Consider the following 17,567-nt stretch of genomic DNA (forward strand, 5'->3'; position numbering starts at 1 on the left):
ACCTACAACCCAAGCTACCAACCACTCAACCAACAAACAGCACCCGAACAAACCAACCAACCAACCAACTAACCAATCTGAAAAAAGTCCGTTTCCGACTGATTCCATCGTTCAAAAAGAAAAACGTTGACTTCATATATTTTTGTCAACCAGTTTGATAATATATATAAGATAATATATATTTTTTTGGGACAGTACAATTGTGTTGAAATAAAAATATTGAGGACAAGGATGTAATTTATAGAAAAATGGCCACTTTTTTTTTTTAAACTCTGGATGGACATGAGACACGACGATATTAAGTCGAGTACATTTCAATCTGACGAAAGTCTCACATGTAGGGTCTCAATAATGTGGCCGTCCTTTTGATCGGCTACCAATGGGGCATGGTCTCAAAAGACACGCACGCTAACACACACACGCACACACACACACACACACACACACACACACACACACACACACACACACACACACACACACACACACACACACACACACACACACACACACACTCTCTGTCCTCTTCCATGTTTCTTTATTGTACCTCCTGTCACTTTGTCCTATTCGTTTAACCTTTCATTAGAGCCAGCAGACAGTCTGCACAGCTTTAGGAACAATGCCAAAAAAAGCCCCACTGTCACAGTTATTAGATTCCTCAGGCCTCCTTCTACTATGGCAACTCAATATGAAGAGAGAGTCGGCCTGTTCTGAGGGACCACGGGAGCGCGGGGCGCAAAGGGAAGAGGGGGAAAAACGGGGAGGAAAGAGCTTGACACCGCCGCCCATCTCCTGTGGCGAAAGCTCCTCTTGGCTTTGCCGCGCCACATGTTGATAGCGGGCGGGAAAGTAAGTTGTTGACGGAAACGTGAGCGGACGAGCGTGGTGGAGGAGCTGCAGTGAAAACGCAAGTGCTTATTGTAGGAATTCCGTTTTTAATGGCTTGTAAGGAATTTTGCATTACACTTCCGTCGGTCTGTCACTAGTGGCTCTCTTTTTCTCGATGTTCCAAGTCGTCCCATGGCCTCAACAACTGTAGAAGTGCTTCGGGCCCTCATTTGGCTGTGAAACATGACATGGTGGTCTTGTATTTTGGGTGAGGAGGAGCCTCATGAGTGTCATTGTGCCAATTTGATTTCCTTGCACACCTCGGACTACGGGATGTGTCCAAAACGTTCCAGGACGGGCGACACAAAAGATATATTTTGAACCCAATCAGCCGGCACGTCCACAAAAAGACATTTTGACATTTTCATATTCAAGAAGAGGCGAGAGTTTTTGCAAGTTAACTATTGGCTGTCTCACTGCGACAACGCCTTGAGCATCTGACTGTTCCTTGCCGAGAGGAACATCGCTGTGCAGGAGCGCAACCTGACCCTGGCTCCATGTGAATATTTCTTTGTCTTCTTTTCCGTAGACCTCTGTCAAGGCCAGGTTGACTTAAATCTGCACCCAAATCTACTGCATGCGTGATATATTATGCATTTTAAAAATAATTCTCTGGTGTCTTGCTTTTGTCAAAATTACCCCAAGTATCAAGAATTTACTTTCTCTTTCTCGGCTTGCCTATGAGTCGAAAGAAGCGAATGTCAACTGCAATCCACACAGGCCACTGTAAACCTCATAAAATGGATTGTAATTTCACTCGTGGAGGCAGCACTTCGTCAGTGTCTTCTTACCTTGTCAGTTTGAGTAGCGAATGTTCGTCCGGTACGCCTCGCGTGCAGTGGACGTGACGTTGAATACAAAGACCTCCCGCAAAACCATCGCCGCTTCGACAGCTTCACTTGAGTCCCTAGTCAGAGAAGAAGTTATGTTGGTCGGCGGTAGACACAAGGGGAGAGACTCACCTCCACTGGCGACGGGCAACATGACATGACACAGGATGTATGGCAAGGACAGCAAACGGGGGATGTACCGACATAGGTGCCGATCCTTCCGCAGTATCGGTTGCATAGTATCACTGCAGTTGTCATGGGCACAGTTTCATTTTACAACTTGTGTTGTTCTCAAGAAGCAGTCTTATATTTCTTTTTCCCACCTTTATTTCGTAGTGAACACAAAGAGCTAGCTGCATTCCTGCTTGTTAATCCAGCAAACTGGAAACTCTTCTTCATATTTCTGTTTTGGCTCTTATCTATTGCATCTCTCTGTAGTGCCCCCTAGTGTTGAGACTGAGATGCCAAGTCACAGAAATACTTTGCGTGACGGGCTCGGAGGTCCCTGATTGGTCGAAACAAGGAGCAGGGCCGACTTGCAAATGAGATGAAAACAAAACGCAAAGCAAATCCAAAAAGTCACCCAAGAAAAAACGCAGATCATGACCCAGTCAGGATGAGCCGTTTGTTTAGTCTGTGACAGAAATGACCAAAGTGCGCCGTCTTATTTTTCAATCAGTGCTACAAAATGTTTAGAAACAATCTTGACTTTGAAGCGTGACCCTTATTTTAACGTGCCCCCCCCACCCACACACACTTTGAATAAGGGACAGTGTTGTGCGAGCCGTGCCCTTGGCTACTGTCGGAGCGCTCACCGTGGCTATGATTGTGCTCTTTGTTTGGCGGGCCTTGCATAGCTCAACTTCGTTTGGCGAAGCAATTACGAGGCGGCGCGTGAAATAGTTTTCAATTTTAAAGATGAAGAAAAAAAAAGTTAACTTCTTTATAGTCGTGCTTGTCACCTGCCTGGTGATCAAGGTCCATCGCTCTTTATTTATGTGCTTAAATCTTTAGAAACTCTTCCAAGGCTGCCTTTATTCACGTCGCACGCCGTGTTGGGATTCGGCGAGTGTGGTTATACTTGAACCTTTAAGACATCTTTGGGACATTTTGGGCCAAAATGGCAAAACCACAAAAAAAAAAAAAAAAACCCCAGCACATTGGTTCCTTGGTGACAAAAATGTCCCATTTTTGATTCTGCATTCATCTTAAAAATGACACATTTCATTTTAGACTGATTGAGCTACTGCTGTAAATTTTCTGTCATGTAAAATTCAGGCTGAAATTGTTTTGAAATATTCATTCATTTAACGTGAATTAATGAGTTGTTTTTTTTGTTGTGGGGGGTGCTGGACTTGCCTTTGTCACCCTTTCCAGACGGATTGAAGTGATTTTACTTTATTTTTCATCTGTTTTGGAATTTCTTTGGATCGTGGCATTTTGGGGCAGCTTCCTGAGACCTTTTGACTGATTTTGCCAGACGGCTTCTTTTTAGGCGATATCTTGATTGGACAGGTCTGGATGCAATCAGGTTTGGGAGTGGTCAGTGAATGGTTTCCCCACACAGGTTCCAACAGCTTTTAAAGAGACATCAATCCACCATTTAAAAACTGCATGTTATGTTTATTTCCAGAATCTTGTCTTTGTCGGATGATTTTCTACATTAAAGTGGAAGAACTTGAAAAAATAAAATAACATAATAATAATTATGAGAGTTTATGAGGGCGGAAAATCTTTTTTGTACATCTAAAATCTCTGACCTCACTTGACAGTCATCACTGTGAAAGAGTAAAACCCTCCGAAAATAAATAATACACGATTTTCTGAATATATACAGTACAGCTTTCCTATGATCAGCTACATCCATTTAAAAACACTTGAAATGATATATTCCCGCAGAAGCTGGCAACTAACTGCTAAAAAAAAAAAGAAAAATGGATTAATCGCGCCTTGCTCTTCCTATTTTCTCTCTTCTTTTCCACTTCTGTCTTTTCTCTTCCTCTTCCTTTTGGTCCCTGTCCGTCCGTCTTCCTTCCTCTCCGCCGCGCCCCCCAGCACAGAGCTTGTATTTATTAGCCTCTAAGTAATGACTTTGCTTTCTCTTTTGATAGACTGTTATTGCTCTAACTGGCCCAGGTCCCTATAGGTATTTGGAGGCTTTCCAGTTTTATTAGACAAAGGCCTCATTATTCAAGGCCGGCATTAAGAGTACCATTAGATCCATTTGCCCCCCAGTCACAAGTATCCAGTTGCAGCCAATTCATATTATAGCCGCCACTCGCGTCGTATTTACAACACAAACATCATCCCGCCTCCGTGCCAATGGTAAATGTGGACTGTAATGACCGCACATTGCCAAGGTTTTTTTACTTCTTTTTTTGTTTTGTTTTCCGATACAGTCGACATCAGCATTTACATCACGGTAACATGAACCGCATGTTGTTACGAAGAGTCGTAAACGGCGACAACGTGGCAGGGGTAGTAGTAGCCCGTCGGGAATGAGGGATTGGCCACAGAGGTTGAAGAGCGCCCCGTCGAAATTTGCGAGTGAGCGCTCACTGAAGCGAGAAACAACAGAGAATACATTTTTAGAAACTAAGTTGAATTGTTTTCATGTCGATTTAGCCTGGACGTGTGCGCAATGCCATAAAAGGACTTGATTGATTTCCCCAAAATTCTCAGCGTAAAAAGCAAGAATGTTGAGTTCATCGTATTTCTTTGTGAAATCTCTTCGGTGCCCTAACAAAGTGACAGGGCCACTGGGCCACCCTTAACGATGGGCCCTGATATGAGCCCTCATTTCTTGGCCAAAGGTAGGTGATTTAAAGGATCCAAAGCATAAACAGAAAAACTTCTAACTTGTGATTTCTCCATTACTTTGTTGCACTTTTTTTTTTTTTAATCTCTACCTAGCCACCAGTGTCTCCAATAAGGTGCTCATTCTATCTAATCGATGGCCCCTTATTGGTTTGCGCGTTTGGTCAAATATCTCATCGCCTTCTGGCCCCCCAAGGCAAGAAGATCTAAACTAATAAGAGATCGCTTCACTCTCTTGGATGGTTGGATTGTGTGTATTGATAAAGAAAAAAAATAATCATATATATATGATCACAGTGAAAGTTATTTATTTGTGACCAAAACTTGATTTCAACCAACAATGCTCAATAAGCCACTTTGAACTTAAAGGTCCAGTAATCCATCCATTTTTTTGTCATGCAATTGATTGTGTGTGAACTATTACCAATACTTCTGCATGAGCTCCCTCTAGTGGTACGTAAAAGAATCCCTGCGTGGGTACACTTGAGTCATGTCGTGCAGGCACGCAGGAGCCGTGATTCAAACTCAGAACCTCGGAACTGTGAAGCAGACGTGCTGACCTCTCAGTCGACAGTTACCTGCTCTGGATCGCAACAAGCTAATTGATCCTGAGGATCAATACCTGTAGTATTTTGGAAATATCCATTTTCATTCAACACAAATAACAAGAAAATGGTAAACAACGACCTTTCGGACACAGATGATGCTTCGTCGATGTGTCACACTTGTCACGTTGCGAGGTGGTGGTGGACCCCAAAAAGCAGGCAAGAGGGAGGAGCAGGGTGTACTTGACTAATTGTATTAAAACACAGAGAAAACTAAATCCTAAACAAAAAGAGCACTAACAACAAAAAGAATCCAAAGTAGCAAACATAAACCATGACTGAAGCAAAAACTAACCACGACCGAGAGCAAACACACAAACAAACATGACAGTAGCAAACAGCAACAAACAATGACCCGACACCGAGTGGTTGTGCCAGGAGTCCTTTTAAAACAGTAACGACATAACGACCAACAGGTGTGCAGCTGCCGGTGGAGCCCTACAGTGCCACCTGTTGGTCACAAACAGAATCATGACAACACTATCGAGATTTATTCAGTATCGGTGGCTGGTATCGGCAGCCTCCATGAACACCCAATACCTTGACGAATTATGACACATACTGTATTTCACATCGGGGGAAAAAAAATCACGGCACACCACTTTACAAAAAATTCACAGTGTAGGTCATTGATGTGCGTCCTCCATTTGAAGAGCATTTACTCATTCGTAGGCAAACAAAAATATTTTTTGTCAAAATAAGGCACTGTAGATCATTTCCCATGGCACACTTTTTTGACCTCTCACCTCACACAAATGTGCCGTGACACACTGGTTGCGAATCACTGGCTTAAAATAAGGCTGGTATCGACCCAATACCGATATCTGATATCAATACTCGCACATCCCAAATTATTATTATTATTATTGTTACATTTTAACAGACTCCTTTTTTTCACTTCGCCATCTACACTTAATAGAGGTAAGACACTTTTGTCAAAGAACAGATTTCCATTTTTCCTGTGGGAAAAGCTGTCTGACCACACTTCCACTTACACACACACACACACACACACACACATGCACACACACGCACACACACACAGAAATTAGAACCCTTACTGCCATCAAAAAAAAAAAGACAGTCAAGCAGGTCTTATGTCATTCTTAAGGGCCTCTTATACACAGTATGCTCTTGTAAAGATAAACATACACTCTATAGCGTGCTGGAGAACACACACACACACACACACACACACATGGAAGTAGGGAGCAGAAAATAGTGGTTCAAAGTAAGAAAACATTCTTATTGTTTCCATCTGTCAACACTTTTTCTGTTGTGTGTCTGCATGTAGGAAAACAGAGTGAGCGAGTGTGTGTGTGTGTGTGTGTGTGTGTGTGTGTTGAGGGAGCTAGAAAACGAAAAAGGAGGTGGGGGAGAGAGGGGTGGGGGTGGGGGAAAAGAAAGAGCAGCATTTTGGAAGTAAAGCTGTCATTACTCTGACTGGCGGACTCTCGTAAATACTCATAATGAGATGCTTTCGGCCGCCTAATCATTTGTCAGTGTGGCGGTAGGTCATGTGAGAGGGGAAACTCTCTTTCCTGTACAGTACGTTGAAGGGACACCATTCAGCAGATGCCGTGTAGCTTGGACATTCTGCATGCAGAGGTTCTAGTCAAGAGTAAATTTGATGCAATGGTCTTGAAACTGTTGTTAAGCAAGGAAAATATTTTGGGTGAGAAATAACAAAAGATAACACACAGGGTTAGCCCCACCCCTCCAAAAAAAAAAAGAGGCAAGTTTGTAAAAGTCCCTTTGTAGCACTGTTATTTTCAAATGGTCCTTGACAGGATTACTGTTTAACTCTCGATTTTTTTCCCCTTGGGCGTAATTCATTGTGAAGTCATAATTTTGAGCTGATTTTAAAAACTGTTATGAATTGTTATTCAGTGGTGGAGAACAACAAAGGTTTTAAGGGCATAAGGGCTAGAAATACTATAATACATTGTTTTGTTTTATTTTTTGTTAGAATGGAACGTCAATTTAACAACTAATTGGGGGAAGGGGTCGTTAGTTGGAGCCGATTGTCTGTTCCATCAAGGCACTTTTTTTCGTCACACCCCAATACAGTACAAAATTATTGTCTTTTTTTGTAGCCAGTGCAGTATAAAATGTTTGTAAGTAAATATAACAAAGACACTTGAGTTTTAATTGATCCAAATTTACCTTGTTAGTGCTTTGAAAGGGTAAGTTTCTGGTCATGTTATTTGCCACAACGTTAGCATCTCCTTTTTTTCACCCGCATTACAATTAGATGGTAGAGATAATGACCTTACAAAAAAAAATAAAAAATCTGTGGACCGCACCCAAAATAGCATGTTCGAGAGACATGTATACTTCTAAACAACAGCCACGGATATGAATAGGTCGACGCCGGCTTGCTTGTTTTGAGCTATGCGACTGCACCCATGCTAAGCTAACCATGCTTTCATACCTTTGCCGGGACTGCCTACCCTTCTAACATGACCGTCGCGTATGTCCATATTTTGCTTTTGATGGGAAAGTCGCCCCGAATGACATGGCCGCTCGTCAGCCTGCTCTAGTCTACTTTAAGTAAGTTTATCGAGCTGGAAGCGCACGAACAGCCTCAGTCTGTGGATGCGGTGTTGTGGTGAATGACGGCCATTTTGGAAGGTATTGTGGCAATTTGAATGGTCTGGACACTATTTTCTGTCGATTGATTCCATCGTTCGGTGCAGATTTTCACGTGAAATGCTTGATGTAATAAGTGTGTGTTGTGAGGCTGCTCGAGCAGTTAAAGCAAATTGTTGGGGTCTGCTGCGGGAAGTGCCTCCGGAGCTCCCTTGTGCTGCTGCCCTCTGGCTCAGACTGAACTGAGAGCTCTGGCGCATTCCCGGGCGGGATCAAATAAACATCACAGCCTCTGACACTCCACTGCGCATCCCTCCTATGGGCCACCGCTCTGAAAGGGGCTCTGTAAAAGCCCTCCGTCTCATATTCGAGGACCACTCGTCGGGCCATTAGAGGGCATTTTGATAGTCGCTTCCATATTGTCTGTCCTCAACTCCCCAGTTTGATTCGATCACAAGTACATTGAAGCACTCTTGTGGTTTTCGAACGGCCTCCCCGGTGTCTTGCTTGATTGCCGTCCAAATCACGAGGCCAGGCAAAAGCAGGGGCGGTGGTCCACCGGGAACGGCGTGTCCCAACGCGATACGAATATTCAATCATAGTCTCCGGCTCGGAAGAGACGAGTCATCCGTGGCGCTGTGGACTTTTTTCTTTTTTTTGTCATGCCTATAAATTACAACACATGGTAAAATCTGTATTGCGCAATCTTGTCTAGACAAAAAAGCTCGGGTTTTTTATTTATTTTTTAAAATCAGTTTCAAAAATACATTAAGCGACACATAACGCCATTTTGGATGAAAATTTGTTGTTGACCAATGTTATTGGATCTGCACAGAAAAGCGCCAGGGCCGACAATCGTAAAGCTTTAAAGCTGTCCAATTTTTATGATCACAAATACGTACGTCAGTGAGGTACAATGTGTACCAACCAAATATAAATTCATATATTCTTGATTCTTTCTTTTTTCTGGCCTTGCCTTTTCTTCATTCGTGTTTCAATTAGCATTTTTTCCCCTCCTCATCTCAGACCAGCTAACAACGGATCACTCGGTTTGCTGCTCGCGGCAACCAATTTGATCGGAAAAGAGCCGCTTCTCTCGTTAGCCGTTTCTGATTAATAGCCGCTAATCCCCTTCCTAAAGCTGGTAATTAAGCTAATGAGACGTCACGTTGTAACCGCAATTCTCTTTGTTGGTCAGATCGTCGGGATAATCAAAGAACAAGGTTATATCTCGGAGATGTCTAAAGGCCGACAAAGTTAAGCTTTAATACTTTTCCTTGCTTTGATTACAAACACCCATGCAACCCGAAGCATTACACAGGTCACCTTCCCTGGTTTTAGCATCGGTGGGGTCCTCGGGCTGCTTTGGCTTAACCTTCGAACCAGGAAGGTAACATCTTTGCATAACGAAAATAAAAGGCAGGATTAACCCTTCAGTGTGATTCCCATACACAAACGAGTGTTGGAATCATGATGGGGGAAGAAAATTGTGAGAATATGTGATATTGCAACAAAAAACGTATGCGGTAGTATAGAATAGAGCGAATACAGTATATTGCAATTTCGTTGGCGTCAGGCGGCCTCCTCGTAGCTCCAAAATCACTTTTGAAGAGAACTCTAATAACGTCGCGCTTGTTGAACCATTAAGATTGCATTGTCAAACACAACGAGCCAATAATACATCCATCCATCCATTTTCCGAACCGCTTGATCCTCACTAGGGTCGCGGGGGGTGCTGGAGCCTATCCCAGCCGTCTCCGGGCAGTAGGCGGGGGACACCCCGAATCAGTTGCCAGCCAATCGCAGGGCACACAGAGACGAACAACCATCCACGCCCACACTCACACGTAGGGACAATTTTAGAGCGTCCAATCAGCCTGCCATGCATGTTCTTGGAATGTGGGAGGAAACCGGAGCACCCGGAGAAAACCCACGCAGGCCCGGGGAGAACATGCAAACTCCACACAGGGAGGCCGGAGCTGGAATCGAACCCGGTACCTCTGCACTGTGAAGCCGACGTGCTAACCACTGGACTACCGGGCCGCCCCCAATAATACAGATTTGTGAAAATATATGACATGTACCAAATTGTGGTGGCCCAGTGGTCCAGTGGTTAGCACGTCAACCTCACATTGCAGAGGTACCGGGTACAATTCCAGCTTCGGCCTCCCTGTGTGGAGTTTGCATGTTCTCCCTGGGTGCGTGGGTTTTCAACGGGTAGTCCGGTTTCCTCCCACATTCCAAAAATATGCATGGCAGGCAGATTGAACAGTCCAATTGAATAGAACAATAAAGTTCTAATCAATTCTATTCAATTCAAATTGTCCCTGGGTGTGGGTGTGAGTGTGAGCGTGGATGGTTGTTCGTCTCTGTGTGCTCTGCGATTGGCTGGCAACCGGTTCAGGGTGTCCCCCGCCTACTGCCCGAAGACAGCTGGGATAGGCTCCAGCACCACCCACGACCCTTGTGAGGATAAAGCGTAAAATGAATGAATGAATTTACCAAATCGTGACATAATATCCCAATCACAGTATTTAGTAAATTTTCCAAGTCCAAAATGTTCTGATGAAAACTTCATTTTGGCCCATTTTTTTCTCGAACATGTACAACTTTATCCTCAAAGCCCCGCCCCTCCCTTATGTGTGAACTAAAGTACGTGAATTCACACCAGGAAGCGGTGAAAGCTCTGTAGTCACAGCTCAAATTGTCAGCAGCCTTCTCTTCCTCCACTTGTCACACTCCTCAGCATGTTTACACTTAAATATTGACATCAGATTTTTACGTTTCACTGGAAGCTGTCATGAGCTGCAGCTACGGTAGCCCATAAATCATTTAAAACAAACCACAAAAAGACACACACACAAACTGACCTTGACAATATCAGCCAGGAATGGAGCGACCGTACATGAAGTCTCCCGAACCTCCCGATGGCCACCTCGCCCCTACATTATATCTCTAGAAAAGAATATTTTACTACTTGGCACTGACTGGGGAAATATCAGGCAAACCATTTTTTTTTACGACTATGTAGTCCAGCACTATCAAAGCAGTAACAGGGAAACAGGACCATAAAATTCTAGACGGACTGTTATTTATTTAGCCCGCCAGTCACCAGTTTGATGTCAAGCTACACGGAGAACAGATGCTCGAGGAAATAGTTTTCCTGAAGCTGCCGCTGTGGCCGTACGGTATTTTTTTTGTATCGCAAATACAGTGCTGTGTTTGTTTGTGCGTGACGAAGTTTGGACCGTGTCTCTGAGGGCTGCGGTGACTTGATGTTGTTTAGACTCATCCACCCCGCATTTGCCCCTGGAGAGTTGGCTTTGTAGCGCAGCGGCATGCCGCTCGCTGCTCGACTGCATCCGTATCTCACTAATGATCATCAGAGTGGACAGCTGCTTAATGCATTGGTGTCATCGGCGCCTGCTATCCGATAGCGGCTGCATCTCACCTGACATGGCTCAAATGTGTCGGCTTCAGCCCCCATCTCCGAAGCCTCAACTCACATTTTGCAGATCAACTGTGGTGGTTTTGGAACACCTTGATAAAAACGAATTACTTCTCGTGTGCCCTTGCAAGATGAGATTTGTACTTTTTGACGGAAAAAAACATTTCTCAGTGTTTGAATCGTTGTCAAAGTGAGCCCTTAGGATTTTAAACAGGCGTGACTGCCTAAAAAAGGAAAACAGGACGTTTGCACAGCAAAGGGGAGTACCAAAGGGGAGTACCAAAGGTAACGCCTCCATGATTCTCCTTAGTTTAACATTGAAAGAGGAGCTCAGAACTGGAAAGTAATGGCATTCATTTTCCCCATTGTCAAGGAAATTTAGTCCAATGGCCATGGGTCTTTTTTTATTCTCCAAGACACAAACAACCTTTTCCAAAATATGACCCAAAGGTAACATTAACATACTGAACAGAAGGGGTGAAAGGACGGACCCTTGAGGAACCCCACATGTCATGGCCATTCGATAAGATTCAAAACTTCCAATGCTCACAAAGTACAAGCTCCCTTCCTCTAAGTAGGACCTGGACCATTTTAGGAGTGTTCCATTTAATCCCACCCAAGTTTCCAACCCGTTCAACGGTATGTTACGGTCACTCTTAATGCATTTCAAACGAACTGTCAACGGTTCGTTCGATCAAATACCCAGCTGAGGTGTTCACTACCCAGTGAGGCATTTTAAATGGTGGCAGGTGTGTGCTGACTTGTGCAACCACTTTTCCCAATTGTTTATTTTTGCTTCCACTCTTGAAAATATTTTTTTCACTTGATTGTACAAGTTGTGGGTCACATTAATGTTGAAAGAAATGTACATATATATTTTTTTTATCCCACAAAAACCTCGCATCGATACAGAAGTGTGTGGATGTCTTATTTACATGTTTTCATTTATTCTTATTTAAGATTTATCTTGTAATAGCCATTCAAAGTCGCTCTGTGATTGCCTGCCGATCAATCCGTGGTTCATAGTCCACATTTTCCCCCAAACGGACAGAAATGGATGGATGGTTCCATGTGTCTGATGTCACACCATTTTCTGTCGATAATGGTAGCAACCTAATCTGAACTCAACCACGGGAGGGTTTTGGAGACCCGTGACACCTTCTGGGTCACCTGACCTGCGGTACGCCCAGTCATCCAATCACGCTCACTCTGCAGGAGCGCTCCCATCTGGTGCAGCTAAAACAACACGGGCAGCAGTTGGAAAAACACGGGCACGCAACACCTTTCACGTGTGCGGCACATTTGCTTCTTCACTTTCACTTGCTTCTGATATTTTTTCAGCTTAAAGTGTCACTGCAGCCTAATCGCATGATCCGAAGGACGATATGTTGGCGGTTTGAGTCACTCGGTCCTGAAACTGGAAAAAAAAAAAAAAAGCTTCTGCACAAACCTCACTAAAGCCATGTTTTGTTCAATAAACAAGTCCCGAGTACATGTGTCAGATCAACCCTGGTGGACCGCCTGCTGGCGGCTTCTCCAGCTTGGTGCCCCCCTCCCTCTCCACCCCCAAACCTCCTTCCCCTTGAATTCCCTCTCCTTTGCCTTCTTGTTCCCTCTCTCCGCTGCCTGGCGTCCCCTCCTCTCGCAGTTCATGTTTCAGTTTGCTCCCAGGAGCTCGCAACTCCGTGCCAGACGGAAATTTGCTGAGGTTGCAAGGAGCCCCCTCGGAGGCCACACGAAGGAGGGACAGGGGGGAACAATCGGGCCCAGTCCTCCCTCCTCGAGTTTTTACCGCCCCCCCCCCTTCGATTTTTTTTCCCTCTTAACTTCTTTCTCCCGTTCTCTCGTTTCCTCTCCCAGTGTCTCATCTGTGTCCAGACTGCCAGGATGCACGGGTCCTCAGGGTGTCCCGCTCTTGGCTGCAGTCCCTCAGTTCACAACCCTCCAATAAAGAGTATCTAGGCGTAGTGTTATGTTGGAAAAAAGTGGCATTTTTCCCCCCCCAAAATTTGGCAAATTATTACAACAGGGTCAATCATTAAAACTTTTTCAGTGGTGGCCGTGTTAGAACTGGTACTGGTCCCATAAATATCTATTCATGATCGAATATGACACATGATTGTATTATAATAAATTATGATTCAATATTTAGCATCTTTACGCTATATTATTCAGCCTTTATGACAATATTAGTTCTGTATGGTAGTGGTTTTGCATGTAATTTGTTTGGGCCATATAAAATGGAATATCCAATAAACAACAAGAAAATACCAATTTAATATCAACTAAATATTTTGGGGTTAAAAGCAAGAATGTGTTCATTTCATTGTATTTATTTAAGAACTTTGTAATGGTCTGGTCGGGCCAGTATTCGTAAGGCATCTGGTGGCCTGACACAGTGCCCTACTGGCCATCGGGCTACCATTAATGTTGGACCTCCCTTACAACTCTTCAGTCGGAAAATGTAGACGAATAAGTCATCATATTCGAAAAGTCATCACATCCTGAGAATGCCCTGAGAAAAAAAGTGTGCGGACGCACGTGTCCTCGGGGTGAGAGCCCCTCTGCGCCCCTCCTCTCCCCGAGCACCCCCCACCCCCTCGTCCGGCCTGGCTCCCAAGGGGCAAGTGCCGGTGGGGCCATCCAGTCCCGAGCTGTCTATCAGCGCGGGTGTTTACTCGCGGTGTGACAGGCCGACACATCTGGAGCGCATATTCGCAAGTGTTCACACTTGCTGCCACCAGACGCATTCCTGCATACCCCCCCCACCCCACCCAGCCTCCCTACCCGCCGGCCCCCTGCTTCGTCATTAACGGAAGGCTCACCTCGAAAGTTTAGGCACGCATATACAGATTTGTTCCCGGATCCCACCACCACTAGCTTTTTTTTTTCACCCCTCCGGCGCTTTTTCAGTCGCATGACAGAAATTGGATGGGTGGAAAGAGGGGGACTTTGTGTGGGGGTAAAAGTCAGACGTCTCCCATCCACTTCACTCTCCATCCTTTCCCGGTGAGCACAAACTAATTAGAGTAGCTTCCCATTTCTTCTTTTTTGGGGGGGGGGGGGGCCCGTAGCTACAAGGTCTGATGAAATGACACTCTTTCCTCTCTGTTGCCCACTACCGCGCGCCCCCTCGCTCATCCTCCCTCCCCCCCCCAGCCTGTCTGTTTTTTTCAGCATTCCTGCGCCGCTGTGTGACTGTGACGGCTTGTCATCTCGCAGGAATGTCCCGCTCTCCCGCTTGGTAGCTGCCATTTTGGCCCACAGCTTTTGCTCTTGCTTTCGCACGCATGCATGAGATGCGCACCTTTAAAATGCGCGCAGATGGCGTCCACAAGGCCATCAGAATTTTATGAGAACAAAGTTGTACTACAGAGTACTACCACAATTCAACAGAGGGTAAAGTCTTCCTTTTATGAGAGAAAAACTTGTTTTATATACTGTATATATATACACAGTATATCTATCTATCTATATATCTATATATCTATATATATATGTAAAATATCCATCCATCCATCCATTTTCCGATCCATTTTATCCTAAAAAAAAAGGTCGTGGGGGGTGCTGGAGCCTATCCCAGCTGTCTTCGGGCAGTAGGCAGGGGACACCCTGAACCGGTTGCCAGCCAATCGCAGGGCACACAGAGACAAACAACTATCCACGCTCGCAATGACACCGAGGGAAAATTTAGAGTGTTCCGTTAACCTGCCATGCATGTTTTTGGAATGTGGGAGGAAACCGGAGTACCTGAAGAAAACCCACACAGGCACGCGGAGAACATGCAAGTCCCACATAGGGAGGCCGGAATCGAACCCTGCACCTCTGTACTGTGAGGTCTACGCGCTAACCACTAGATCACCGGGGCGTAAAAAAGTGAACACCCGCTGGGACCTTAGCAATAATTTGTCGCGCCCTTTATTCCTTTTAGGCTGTCTTAACAACCCCCCCCACCCCGCCCCCAGTACAATTTTTGGCAGTGAAGTGTACCTAATAAAATGTCCAGAAAGTATAACATGAAGTTAGGAGGCCTTTATCTGTGTGTGTGTGTGTGGGGGGGGGGGGGGTGTACGCGTGTGTGCCCCTTGATTGGCATCATCCTCTGGAACGAGCCAGGCTCCCTCTCCATGCGGTTGACGTATGTGCATGTGTGCGATTATTTCTGTGTGCGTGTGCGTGCGTGTGTGTGTGCAGGAGATATCACGGGGCTCTCATGTTTATTCAGCTCAACGCCTGGATGACCAGGACTTATCCGCTGTCCTGATTACCCTGCTTGGCCTGCCACCATTAATCCTTCAGAGACCCCAGGCTCCTTAAACACTCCTATCGTACACACACACACACACACACACACGCACACACACACACCATATTCCTCGTCACACGTCAGTCCAATAAAGTCTGCCAACGATTTCATTTTTCTGTTTACTTCATGTGTTGGTCCTTTAACGCCACACCTCAAATAAATGCCAAATCCTAATCCACAAGGCTAAACAACAGTTGGTGTCGTGAGTTTGTTGTTAATGCCATTCTCCACTTGAAAAAAAAAAGTATGATTCGGTTGAATAAATGCCTGACCTCAAACGCATCCTTGCAACTATCATTATTTGAGTAAATAAACACGACATGAGGGAATACAGGGTATCAGTGTGTGTGTGCTTAGAAAAAAAACTGTTCCGACTACATTTGTTCCATCTTCTGTATCAGCGCTCATATTTCACTGTGACGACAAGCTGCATTTTATTTCATGTTGAAAAGCTTTATTATTATTTTTTTTAACACTCCCTCAATAAAACATATATTTTCGGTAAAGGGTCCTGCGGGAGCAAAAGTGAACGTGCAATCATGTGTGTTATCGTGCATGAGCTCCTACATTCAGGACCCACACGGGTGGCCGTGCCAAGACATAATATTGACCGTGGCTATGTTCCTTCTTCTGCTTTTTGCCCGTAATAAATGATGCCGATTAGAAAAGTAGAAACACATTGGCTCGATAAGCAGCCATTACTTATTATCGCAATCGTGTGCGTGCGTGTGTGTGTGTGTGTGTGTGTGTGTGTGTGTGGCGACTCACACACGTGCACACTGTTGTAACTTGCGGGCTGTGTATGTTTAGAGCTCTCGGGCGGAGGTATTTGCGTGCGCTGCCAAGTCCCATTTGAATACATTCACAGTAGGGAAGCGTCCCATTATAAACACACATGGCCGTGCGTGCGTTCACATAAAAGTGAGAGCCCAGTTTAAAGCAACAATACGTAACAATGAGGTTTTTTAGTTTTTTTGGAGGGAGGGGGTTGTTTTTTCGCTCCTCCTTCAGCAGCAAAGTTTAGCGAGGAGATTCACGTTGAAAGCACTGTAGACAATGCGGAAAACTAGCATTAGCACTGATGCTAACACCACATGAGCAGCTTCCTGGTTGGGCCACCAATATGGCAATTGGTAGAATGCAAATATACAAAGTGAAGTATTTTGAGTCACACTTGAAAAATTGAATACCTGTATATGGAAAGTTGTTTTTTTCCAGGTGCATTTCACTGGGCGTCTCCTATCCGTGTATTTTGGCTGTTTACGGGCCAGCCTGGTCACAATTAGGCTGGCTGTCTTCAAATATTTTTTATGAGGACTTTACTGTATTTATTACGAGACAGTTTAGCATCAACTTACTATTTTTAATAACAATTCATACAGCAAGAGGAGTTGGGATGTTGTTATGAATCCCACTTGAGTTTTAGACAGTCCTTTGTCTCTCTGCAATGGAGCATGTGCTGCTTAGAACACTCGTGGGATTCATAACATGTCAACTCCTCTCCGGGCTCATCAGTACGGCGCCATTCGTCATTCTACGCAAGCGCTAAAGAGTATATCACTGTGAGTACGATTCGCCACGGAACCATTTGTGTGATCAATCCGTTCCTGAGAGGGAGGGTTTACGTGCCGCAACGAAGATGCTAAGTAGTGTTAGCATGAAGTGAGCCGGGCCTTTCTTTCGACAGTTATTTGGCTGACCACAAAGTGCACTTGTTTTTGTTTTATGTTCAGGTTGACAGTATATTGAGCCACTTTTTTGCGTGAATTTGCCAAACTGCTGCATATCGTAAGGCACCACTTTAGATGCTGTAAATCTTGACTTTCCATCTTGCTCCTTGGCGTGGCATTTTGCTTTGTGAGGAACCCATCTAGCACCTGAGCAGACAACCCCCACCCCCCAACACACACACACACACACACGCACACGCACACATACACATACACACATACAAAGGCATCCTCTCCTGTCCTCCTGTCCCTTTCTTCTCCGTCTTCTTCCCATAACAAATAACAGAGAAGAATTCCCCTCACTTCTCTCCTGGGGGATTTTCATCACCGCCCTGGCCGGTCCCCCCTTAC

The 17,567-nt window shown here is 44.9% G+C and overlaps 2 protein-coding genes across 3 annotated transcripts in view; one reads left to right on the forward strand and one right to left on the reverse strand.

Annotated features, from left to right (window-relative positions):
* cntln (centlein, centrosomal protein) overlaps positions 1-17,567 on the reverse strand; it is a 212,776-nt gene that overhangs the window by 105,263 nt on the left and 89,946 nt on the right. For both annotated transcript variants that reach the window (XM_086119061.1, XM_086119060.1), the window contains exon 4: positions 1,680-1,795. The gene's annotated coding sequence lies outside the window, so the exon portion shown is untranslated. The remainder of the gene's footprint in view (positions 1-1,679; positions 1,796-17,567) is intronic.
* Positions 1-17,567, forward strand: part of bnc2 (basonuclin zinc finger protein 2) — a 161,414-nt gene that overhangs the window by 8,994 nt on the left and 134,853 nt on the right. The gene's annotated exons all lie outside the window — the stretch shown is intronic.

The sequence above is a fragment of the Hippocampus guttulatus genome, chromosome 9 (genome assembly GCF_054856545.1).
Source record: "Hippocampus guttulatus isolate MCC_2025c chromosome 9, RoL_Hgut_1.0, whole genome shotgun sequence".
Taxonomy (NCBI): domain Eukaryota; kingdom Metazoa; phylum Chordata; class Actinopteri; order Syngnathiformes; family Syngnathidae; genus Hippocampus; species Hippocampus guttulatus.